This window comes from Cavia porcellus, unplaced genomic scaffold (genome assembly GCF_034190915.1).
Source record: "Cavia porcellus strain 051 isolate PalLab524CR breed Dunkin Hartley unplaced genomic scaffold, mCavPor4.1 scaffold_17, whole genome shotgun sequence".
NCBI classification, from domain to species: domain Eukaryota; kingdom Metazoa; phylum Chordata; class Mammalia; order Rodentia; family Caviidae; genus Cavia; species Cavia porcellus.
The window spans coordinates 10238999-10250546 of NW_026947500.1; the positions used below are offsets into that span (position 1 = coordinate 10238999).

The 11548-nt window shown below is 35.8% G+C and overlaps 1 long non-coding RNA gene across 1 annotated transcript; it reads left to right on the top strand.

The window, feature by feature from the left end:
• Window positions 1-545: 545 nt before the first annotated feature.
• LOC134470841 (uncharacterized) lies at window positions 546-9977 on the top strand. The gene is made up of 2 exons (XR_010040002.1): window positions 546-672; window positions 1213-9977. It is a non-coding gene; the product is annotated as an uncharacterized LOC134470841 (long non-coding RNA).
• The last annotated feature ends 1571 nt before the right edge of the window (window positions 9978-11548 follow it).

Sequence of the window (11548 nt, forward strand, 5' to 3'; positions counted from 1 at the left end):
TCAGAATTTCATTCACTAGTGTTGATATGTAATTTAGATAAAATTTTGTGAACTGATAAATATTTCAATAGAAATAGCACAGTTGAGTGACTTCCCATAGTTTGCTGTGATAGATCCTATAACCAAGCAGAAAATATATTTCAAATGCTAATTTCCCTGTGATGATGGAGTCCATTTCAAGTAAAAAATCTGACTCCAGAAACTCAGTTATTGGCATATGGTCCAATTGTTGTCTCTGAAACCACATGGTGGGGGAAGACTTAAGCAGATAGATAGTAGGTAGAGGAGGGGCAGAGGAAATCATCTTGGCATCAGTCCTTTTCTAAGGTCTCCTTAGGCCAGGCTTCCACCTTTCTCATCTCACTGTGAATGGAGAGGGTTTGGAGGGGTCAGCTGCAGTGGATGGAATGCCTTATGACAGGCAAATTTCAGAAAACATGCTTATGTGAAAAGGAGTGCGTGCTCGTGTGGCTGGGAGGAAGCCAGCCGAGGCCGAGAAAGGGAGTAGGGGAAGAGAGCTCAGATATTCCTGGAAATAATTGCTTTCATGTCACCTCATAAAAGGCATCTCCTTTAAATCAGGCAGGCATCATGAGTGCTGTGACACCCCACAGACTGCCCTTTATCCTGGAGGTGACCCATGACCACTCACTGAAACACTCTGTCACCGGGGTGCGTTAGGGCCATTCATTTTCCGTGACCCTCTTGACAATGTGACTGGGATTTCCTGAAACCATGCACAAGTCCCTGCCCATGAGTTCTTACACTGGCAGCCTCAATCCTACCCTTTCAAAGGTTATCATGTTGTGTGTGCATGTGCGTGTGTGTGTGCCCTTGCATGCACATGTGCATGTATTTCTCAGCAAGCAAAGAAGCAAATGAAGTAAAAACAAAGCTTGGCTATTTGGAAACACTCCTTATCAACATAGTACTGATTAGCTAAAATTTAATCTTAAAAATGCAAGAACATGCCAGATTTAAAGTTTAATGCGTAAGATGTAAGAAATTTTAGAAAAGCAATTTAAAAATGATCTCCCCATTCCAAATTCATGTCTCACATCATGAAAGGTAAACTTGAACAGAGTAATTGCCACAAAGGTGCTGGCTGCTTTCAAATAACAGTCGTCCCTTTGATAATACGGACACCTATCTCCTTTCACAATCCAGCGCTTCTCCTGCACTTTGTAACAACATATTCCATCTGTTTTTTAGGGCCACTGTCATCACGATGCCTGGAAGAGTGAAGAAAGGCCTGATTGATCACAAGGTCCTATCAAATGTCAAAGCTGGCCCTGGGTGACCTCCCATCTATTCAGAGCTGCTTTGATTTAATCTCCAAACTGGCTGCTTCTCCAGGCTGTGAGTTCTATCTGCAACCCATGTGTCAGCATTGAGATATGACCTGCTTCACGCTCCATTCATCTCATTTGAAGGACGGAAATTAAACTCAAGGGTCGAAGAGGGGAACTGCTCAAAATACACACACATTAACTGAAGCCTTTTGTGTAGGTGCATTATAGGAGTTTGAAAAACCATTAAATATTATATTAAAATGAAATTCATCATTACTCTACTGAAATGCTTTAGAGCTTTTCCTCCCTCAAAGGCTCTCCATTCATGCTTCTTTCTTCTCCTTTCTGTTTGTCGTAATCATATGTACCTGATCTCATTAGTGTTCAGTGGAGAAGAGGAGGAAAAACTTACAATTTTTCAGTTTCTGTAAAAATGGTGCCCTTTAGAAAATTCATGTGTTGTCTATAATTTGCATAGGCAACTTAAAAAGAAGGCAGATAAGAAAAGCTGATAATCATGGTAATAGAAATGTAGCCTGGTTAAAGGGATCAATATTCATTTACATTTCACTTTTTAAAGTTTTTTTTTAAATTCAATTAAAACTTAACTTCAGGAATAGTCTTTTGACTAATAGGACATCTTGAAACAGTGTATATCTGTATATTTCTGGGTCTACTTTTATTTAATATTACTTAATTTTTTTCGGTGCTTAATCGCAACCAGGGTCTCAGGCATGCTCAGTGAGTGGCCACATTGAGCTATGTGCTCCAGCCCAAGGGTTTGCTCTTTATTTACAAATTCTCCTTGCTTTTTTCATTGGCCTCTTTATACTATTAATCATGGCTAGTAACTAAATGACAGCTTCACTCCAGTCAAGTTTAAAAAATAAAAACTCTGTTTTTCACTTCAGGGGCCCCAGTATTATGAGACTGAGATGACACTATTTCAGTTGTAATGGTAAGATTACCTATTTTTATTTATTCACTTGATTATGCATTCAGGTTATTATTTGAAATCTGGCATTGATGACATCTATGTAGGGAAAATCTTTTTATGTAATTAAAATGTACATGGTGTATTTTGTGTTATGGTAGTACATATTCAGTTTGAAAAAATAAACAGCATAGACAGGGGAAAAAAGAGAATATTAATATAATAGACACCAAAATTATTATTAAGCAGACATATTCAACATTAATACTTCAATTAGTGCTTATTTTTCCATTTTATGTGCAGACATTTTATTTCCTCTCTTTAAAATCACAATAGTCTTGCTTAGAAGACTACTTTTCAGTGGTTATGATGCTCTTCTTTCGTGTCTAAGTAACATCACCTCATATCGAGATGATAATTTTATTTTACTAATACTATATTGATGGTCATGTAGATTTGTAACATCCTTTACTATTGTAAATGTCATTATATTTGCTTTATTTTCTTCAAAATTCTCAAATTTTGTAAAAAGATGTTTTAAATGTAATACTGTAGTCAAAGCTAACATCTTTTATAGTCTTTCACTTGACTATTCTTTTGGGAATAACTTTCCTTCCTAAATAATCATTTGCTTTTCCTTTAATATTCATTGTTTGTTTATTGTATATATAACATGTGCAGTAGAATAACTAACATACTGAATATTAATGCTGTTTCTTCATAAATCATCTCATGGGACTTATGTTAAAACTATGCTCATACGGAGAGAAACGTGAGCATCTGAAGCATTCAAAGAATGCCTTTTAACAACATAGTTTTGCAAGGAAGCAGAAGAACATATGATTACTTCTCTCACACTGCCTCTCAGTAAAATCCCTCTTCCCGTACCTCCCTATGGAAATATCTTATTACTCAAAGCAGAGGATGTTGGTGAAATGCATTTTGTGAGTTAATTCATTTTTTACAGTGCCAGGTGGGAAGTGGGCTTATTGTGTTAATGTAGCATTCTGAATAGAACTTTCTGCAATGATATAAATGTTCTGTATGTGGATTGTTGAGCATGGAAACCACTGGCTACTTGTGGATATTGAAGATGTGTAAATGTGACTATGTGAGCGAGCAACTCAATAATTAATTTTATGTAATTATATTTAAACCAATTAACCTCATGCACCTAGTGGTTATCATATTAAATAACATATTGAATGGTTTCACTACTAACAAGTGTTTTAATAGTTTGTGAGGCACCTTTTACCAGTTATTCTTTCATTTCATTGAAGAATAAATATTAGATGATATTAAAATCTTGGACTATAATTAATCAAAAGAAAGATATGAAAAAAACTACTTGTGCACAGAGAGATGTTTTTCATACTTTCAGAAAAGACTGAAAATTTCAATAAGTAAAAGATGATAAAAGTATCTTCATGGGCTTATTTGTTAAAATAGTTTGATGGAGGAAGATGATCTGATGTCTAAGATTTGGTCTTGACTCTAAATACATACTGACCTGTTGAAGTAACTTACTTCACTTTTTCTGGTTTTGTCACTTAGTATTCATGGTAAAGGGTTTGGAACAGATGAATTTCTTTGTTCTTATCATAAATATTATAAAATTTTTCCTATTCAAAATCAACTACTTCTTTCCTCTTACCTTATTGTTTACAAACATCCAGTGACAAATATCTTTTAATTGTTCAATATTTCTTGAATGTATAGATATGCCATAATTACGTGTCTCACTGAATTAACTCCTTTAACCATCCATTCTTATAGCCTGATAATTTTACATCTAGTGGTGCAAGATTTTTAAATGCAGATGCTTTTGATGCGGGAGAAATCCTTTGGTACAATGAGACAGGATAACTGGGCACTTCCTCCTCTTGAACTGTGAAATGGGTCTACTTCCTTAGATAGCTAGTGTACTCCAGCTTTTGCCTGAGTACCATAAAAGTAAGAAAATAGAAGAGGTAGAATTTCAGCACACTCATCAGGTCAGATTTTCATCTCAGAAACATCAGGTATTTAATAGTTCCAGTGGATAATAGTGAGATTTTAATGTGGTGATATGTTTTAAACCACCTAAATTGTTAGCTTGAACAAGAACAGCGACACTACATTTTTTTCCTGACACATAGTTCTATGTCACAAACAATGTAAGATGCTCACACATATGGGAAAATATTGTCCAAAGAGAAATGCATTATACAAGCATTAGTTGTTGTGATTAAAAGTGATATTTTAGTTACTCATGTTTTGGAATATATTCTCCTGTTGGAATGAATAGTCACTTAACATTTTCTGTGCTCATTCACTATGAGCTCATTCCTCCTTTGCTAGGACTTAACCCTACAAGAAGAGTTGAAGGAAAACTCATTATATTCTTCACTCAGAAGAGATGATATTAAAAAATTAATGACCATTTCAGTCCTCTGGGTTGTCACATAATCTGTGGGAGGGGAGGAAGTCTGTTACTGTCTTTTTCAAGGGCAATTCACAACATTTGGCAGGATTAATTCCTGGGGTTTCAACTGCTTCTTCTCATTGGAGAATGTAAGTGCTGACAGTGGCTCCTTTTTAAAAAAGTAGCTATATTTTAGTTTAAATTAGTGTATCTGTTTTGAGGAAAAGGAAGCAGTGCATAACAGGAGCTATACAAATATCTGTATCTTTTATTCTCATGAATTTAACAACCAAAGTGTATCTTAAGAAAATACCTCAATAGAAACCAAAGGCTTATGGAATGAGCATCTGTCTGTGTCACTTTCCTTGCTCTTGGGATGAAACACTTGACATCCACAAGTTAGAAGAGGAATGGTTCATTTGGGCTGGCAGTCCAACATCAGCAGGCACCAAGGCAGGAAGGACTTAATCAAAGGGTCTGATGGAGGAAAGTTGCTGTGAAGCGCGGGAAGGGAGAAGCTGAAAAAAGAGATGCACCCTTCCAGGTCACATCCCAAGGAACCTACCTCTTTTGACCAGATCCTACCTCTTAGCAGCACATATGATTCTGAAGTAAGTGGACTAATTTCCTGATCCGTAGAGCACCCCCATGATTCATTCACCCACAAAAGCCCAACTTCTACATATGAGACTGTTGGATAACATGTTAAATCTAAACAACAATGTCTTTTTGAGTGATAAATTGTGATCAAAAGAACTTGGAGAATGTTAGCTGTGCAATATTTTTAAAAATGCTTGAAGTTACTGTGCCAACAAGGAAATACATTGGAAAGATTTTTAACACTTAGAATTTTTGAGCTTATCCATATATATGGAAAATGTTTTTACCATATTGTCAATTAAGCAAGAAAAGCTGAGTGCAATGTTTGTACTCAACTGTGTGCAATATTCATATGGATGTGGATCATAACATGCCCCAAGTGGGAAGGGTTTCTTTGGTGGGTAAAGGGTTTGCAGTGAGTAAAGAATGTGAACCCAGGGGTTCCGGTAAAGATGGTGGATAGATAACAACAGGCTACAGAGGCTCCGTGAAATAGTTAATTTAGATTCCAAAAATAATACAGTGTGGGGAGTCCCAAACAGAGGGAGATGGTCCCACCCAACCTAGGAACAAACTAAGCTGAGAGAATCCAATTAAACACACAGTCCCAGTGCTAGTATTACAACAGCTAAAGGCTCGGTGCTCCCACTGCGGAGTGGGAACTCACACAGCCAAGACTTACCAAGCTACCAAAAGCCCACTGCAGCTTCAACTCACTGGAGATGCACTCACACTGAGTCAGGGGTTGGCAAGCTGAATGGAGATGGCAGGGAACCTGCATTGACATGCGGTCAGTGACAGGAATAAAACCAGTCCACAGAAAGAAGGGTTCCAACAGACAACATTCTGGGGTTGGCAGACTGGTGAGAACAAGGAGCAGCAGTGACTTCATTCAGCTGCTCCCTTTTCAAGTGGGATTGGTGGGGTGTGCTTGGCCTACGTCATGCCCCAGGCTGAGACCCAATAGGCTAGCCCAAACCAAGTCCCTACGCCTGGCAGTGCACCCTAATGCAGTGAATCCCTCAGCAGGTTGACTGACCCAGAGGGGAGGACACAGCATACACTGCCCCTGTTTGTACCTCTGTACTACAGTGCAGTGGGCAGGAGCACCTAGTCAGCATGCTTAAGACAAACTGTAACCAACAAAGAAAGAAACACCTGTGTGAAAGGAACAAAAAATATGAGAAGAGGAAGCAACAAGAAAGGGCTGCCAACCCCCAACCCTGAGAACATTGATTCAGGAAAGGTAAATGCAAAGGAGATTGAGGATAGCAAACAAGCAATATCAGACACGGCATCAGTGGGCATAAAGTGATATCTTTGGGACCTTATAGACGAGTTCAAAAGTGAAATATTTAACCAAGTAAATCAAGATATAAATATAATAATAAAAGAAATGCTAAACACCTCTCAAGAAGATACATATGGAAGAATGGAGGAACAAAAAAAAAGGGGGGAGAACCATTCAATGGAGAATATAAAGAAAACATAGAATACATGAAGCAGGTTCAAAGAGATTAGCAGGAAATTAAAAACTCCATTGAAAGCTGGCAAAACTGCTTGAAAGAGACTAAGGATAGATTATCCAAACTGGAAGACAAGTTTGCAATGTGGTATTATGAAAGGAAAAAAATTCTTAAAAATAACAAGGAAAGAAGCAGTAACAATACAAAGGCTAGAAGACGACAAGAGGATCTATAACTTAAGAATAAAGAATATGAATGAAGAAGCTGGGGTACAAACAAAGGGAACTACAAAGGATATTCACAGAAATAATCAAGGAAAATCTCCCAAACATAGGAAAAGGAAATGATATGCAGATGTATGAGGCATACAGAACTCCAGCCAGCTACAACCAAAACAGAGCTACATCCAGGCATATAATTATCAAGATCCCAGAAATCCAATATAAGAACAGACTATTAAAAGCAGTCAGAGACAAGAAACAGATTACTTACAAAGGAAAGCCCATCAGAATTACAGCAGACTTCTCGGCATAAACCATCAAATCAAGAAGAGGATGGAGTGAAGTATTCTAAGCTCTGAAAGGAAATAACTTCCAGCCCAAATTGATGTATCCTGAAAAATTGTCTCTAGAAATTAATGGAGAAATAAGATGCTTCCAAGATAAAGAGGAACTGGGGGAATTCGTAACCATAAATCCAACTCTACAGAGAATGCTGCAGGACATTCTAAAGAGAGAGAAAAGTACCAGGATTTCAGGAACAGTACATAGCAGCCTCAATGAATGGAGCAGAAAGCGAAAATAAGAAAACAAACAAGCAACTAATGATGGAAAAAGAGCTCAACAGGAATGAGGCAGAGAAGGTTGGATATAATTTCCAATATAGATGGTCTAGATACACTAAATTAAGGTGAAAAAAAAAAGAGAGAATCTCAGGCAGTGGATCAAGAGGTAGGATCCTCCAAGATGCTCTTTATAGGAAATATAATTAACCTGAAGAAGGGTATATGGACTGAAAATCAAATATGAGAAAACGGTACTCTATGTGACAGGGAACCAGAGAATAATAGCAACAAATGGACCAGTATTTATGGATAGGTTGGAAAGACAGGCTTTAACAGGTAAAGAAATACAACTAGAGATCAAGTCCAGGAGTGAGAAGGTTCAGAACCACTTAGGTAAACAGTAGGTTTCCCCCCAATATAAAACTGAGGGTGTTGGGGGGACCCAAAAATGCACATTACACCATGGGGGAGTGAAAGGGGAGGAATAATCTTTAAAAAGACAGCAAAAGATATTGCTAATAGTGTATCAGGAATTAAAGGCCATATTACTCATACCGCTCTGCTTAGACAGAACTTATTCTATACCAGTTTGTATACAACCACTAGATCTGAGGGCACAGACAGCTATCCCCCATCAGAATATAGCACAGTAATCATCTTTAATTTCCTATTAATCTGGAGCCCTGTATAACTTATACTGTTATATCATGACTGATCTTAGCTAAACCTGATTTGTTTGATTGCTGTTTATTATTGACAGATTTTATTCAAAACTATTAAAGTTGATAGTATCAAGTCTGAGAGTAAACACAAAATGCCAATGATTCACTATGATACCCATCCTGGTTTGATTACTACCTGTTTTTGTAATTCTACACTATCTACAAAATTGTATTTTTATTAATACTGTTATGTACTGATATATTCAATTATCTGATGATATAGCCAATTCTATTGATGATAACAAGAGACAACACAGTAACCATGATAGAACTCCTTGTACAGCAGTTTTATATGTCCTTTTAGATTTATGTGTCTATAGGAATATGTTTTGTTCTGTCCTGCTTTGTTCTGTTTCTCCCTCTAATATAGAAAGGATAGAAATACATGTTAAGACTCATACTTGTGTAAAACCTATAAACAGTTTACGAGAGCTGATCTTATGACACATGATGAAATGAAAATATACTTTGAAGGAAAAAAAGGCACTATAGGACCCAAAGCTGATTCCGGAGTGTCATGATGTGAAATTCAGCACTAGTGTTATTCTTTGTTTAGAGTGATTGTAGTCTGCTCTGGTGTGTTTAATCTCAACATAAACAAAGATATGGATAAATGCATGCATGTTTAAGAGTATAAGATTGATAACCATATTACTAAGTTCTTATTAGATAGTTGAACAGAATTATTTGCAGTCTTGCTGTTTGAATTCCATTTATATGTTCCACTTTTGTATCTTGAACAACTATTTGTAAGAGGACAATATGTAAACATCAACAAGTGATTTATTACTGTTTTTTTTTCTTTGAAAGTATGTATTACTTCTACCTGGGTTCTGTTTTGTTTTGTCTTTCTTTAAATAAGATTTTTTTTTTTAAAAAAGCAAAGCTAATATTACTGTTGGGTTTACATTCCAACTCTTCCATTAGCTGTGGCAGATTATGAATCCTTTGCATATCTATTTTCTTATCAGGTAATTTTTTTCTTATGAGAGGTTAAAAAAAAAACAATGCCACTAAAAAAGAGTTTAGGACACAGTAGAAATTCAATAACATTTTTCCCATTGCTAAATACTCTCAAGGATTGAGAAAATTTGCTCAATTTGCTTGATCTTTATAGGAATTTTAATGTTTTTATTTTTTACTTACATAGGAATTTTTAGCAGATGACTAGAAATTAAAGAACAATGATAATTTTCCCATAACTGCAAAATAACCTTTACATTTGAATATACTTCAGAAGGATGTTAATATCCTGGGATGAAGATCAGGCCAATTTCAATATGAAGTTGAAACTGTAGAGCCATGAAGAGTATATTAACCAATGTTGATGATGAGCTACAGTATGTTAAGATTATGCTCTGTTAACATTCTGGGAGTTCCTCACCATGAATCTGAGGATGGAATGTCTCTCATATATAAAAAAATTAATTCCAAGATGGCTAGAAACTTACTACATAGTATATATTAGTATATAAAATATATTGATAAGTGAAAAAAGAATTGTGACTTTTGCCACTTGGTAGAGGGATTTGAGAGAACAAGGAGAAGATTAAACAAAAGATTAAAATTCTTTATCAAGTAAGGCTATATCTGGCATGCTTAATTACAAAAGGAAATTTAAAACGAGTGCATATGCATTGCTGCATGTATTAATGTAGAATTTAATTGGTTTGGAGTAAATTAATGTTTACTTGCATATTCCTGGCAATTTGTTATAAGCTGTGTAATTTTAAATTGGTTTCTTGAAAATGCTGAATAAAACACTGCAATTCACACATTGCTTTAGGAATTGATTTGGGGATAATAAAATATAATGAAATGTTTTAGCTTAGATAGATCTAAGTCCTAGTCGCTCTGTAATTTTTTAAACATGAGTACAAATAATGACACTGCTGTAATATTTAGAAGAGCTGTAACCGTTAGTCACATGTCCTTTCTTTCATTGGGTAAGCTATACTTTTTCAAAATTTTATTTTCTTGAAGCAGCAGGATATAAGGCAAATCCTCTGGGGCTTTCACTTTTTTGCCTGAGAAAAAATTATGTGTGAAATTGAAATACAAGAAGATATAAAGATCTCACAACTCAGCAAATAAAGATTATGAAAAAGCCTCAGAATCAAGAAACTTGCATTTGGGCCACTATTATCTTTAGATTAGTCTATTATTTTTAGATTAGTGAATACAAATTTCCTGTTCTGACAATGAGTACAGAGAAAGATTCAAAACAAAAAGATCTGGACATAGAAAGCCACTCAAAGAATGTGCTGTGAAAACGAGGATGGTATTAGACTTACTGTTCTCTTCTTGCTAGCTGCGTGTTCATTTCCTCTTGAATTTCTTTTGTTTTCAGCCAAGACTTTTGGCTTCATAAATATGGCCATCCATAATTTCTTCACTTTCCTTTTGAAATCTTCCTTTGCCATCAGTTTCTTTTGTTTGTAGCTTACAAGGTAATAATAAAACTTCAAAAAGTTCTCCCATTTTCCTCCTGAATTGCCTATCTTTTACTGATGGCAAAGCCAAATTTTTTCCACTAAATTCTGTTTTCCATTTTTGTATTTGTCATACACTTTTGTTTGTTTGGTTTTGGTACAGGAATCAAATTCAGGTCTTTTAGCTTGCCAGGCAGGCACTTATGCCTCTGAGCTGTATCCCAAGCCCCTATAAATCCTTTTAGTAAGTATTCCACCAGTTAATTCTTTTCCCAACCTGAAAAGCTTGTTCTCAGGAAACTGTTTCCTGATTCTGTTTCTGTTAGTTTTCATTAGGGCCTGCATATCTATTATCAAGTTAAGTTCATTGTATACTGCAACTTTTCACATACACATTTTATTCTCTGATTAACCTCTGAGTCCTTGAAATAAGAACTGTATTATTTTGTCGCTTAAGTACCTTCACAGCACAAAGTAGGTACACATATGTGCTAATGTAAATAAAATTAAGTTATAATGAGTACATATTAGTTTAAATATGATGAAACAAAATACATTTTAATAAGCATAGATTTCCAAGAGTAGACTTTGTCCTCTGAGAGAAAAGATTTCTTCTTGGGATGTTTGGGGCACTAATAAGAAGACAGGATCAGTCTTAATTTTGTTTTTAATTAGAGAAACCATTTGGCACATCTGAAGTAACCGTATAAAAGCTCCTTCCTCTCTGCTTCCAATTTATAGGTTCATGGTAGCTTTGCTTCAGCTCTCACTTCCCTGGAGTTTCATTCTTGGTTAATACATAGCTGGCAATTTAAAGATATTTGGCAGTCACGGTAGATGGAAATGTGGAACCATCTTGTATGGATTTTTTATTTGCATTTACTTACACTTCCCCCCTGCCCTCCCTGCCTCCT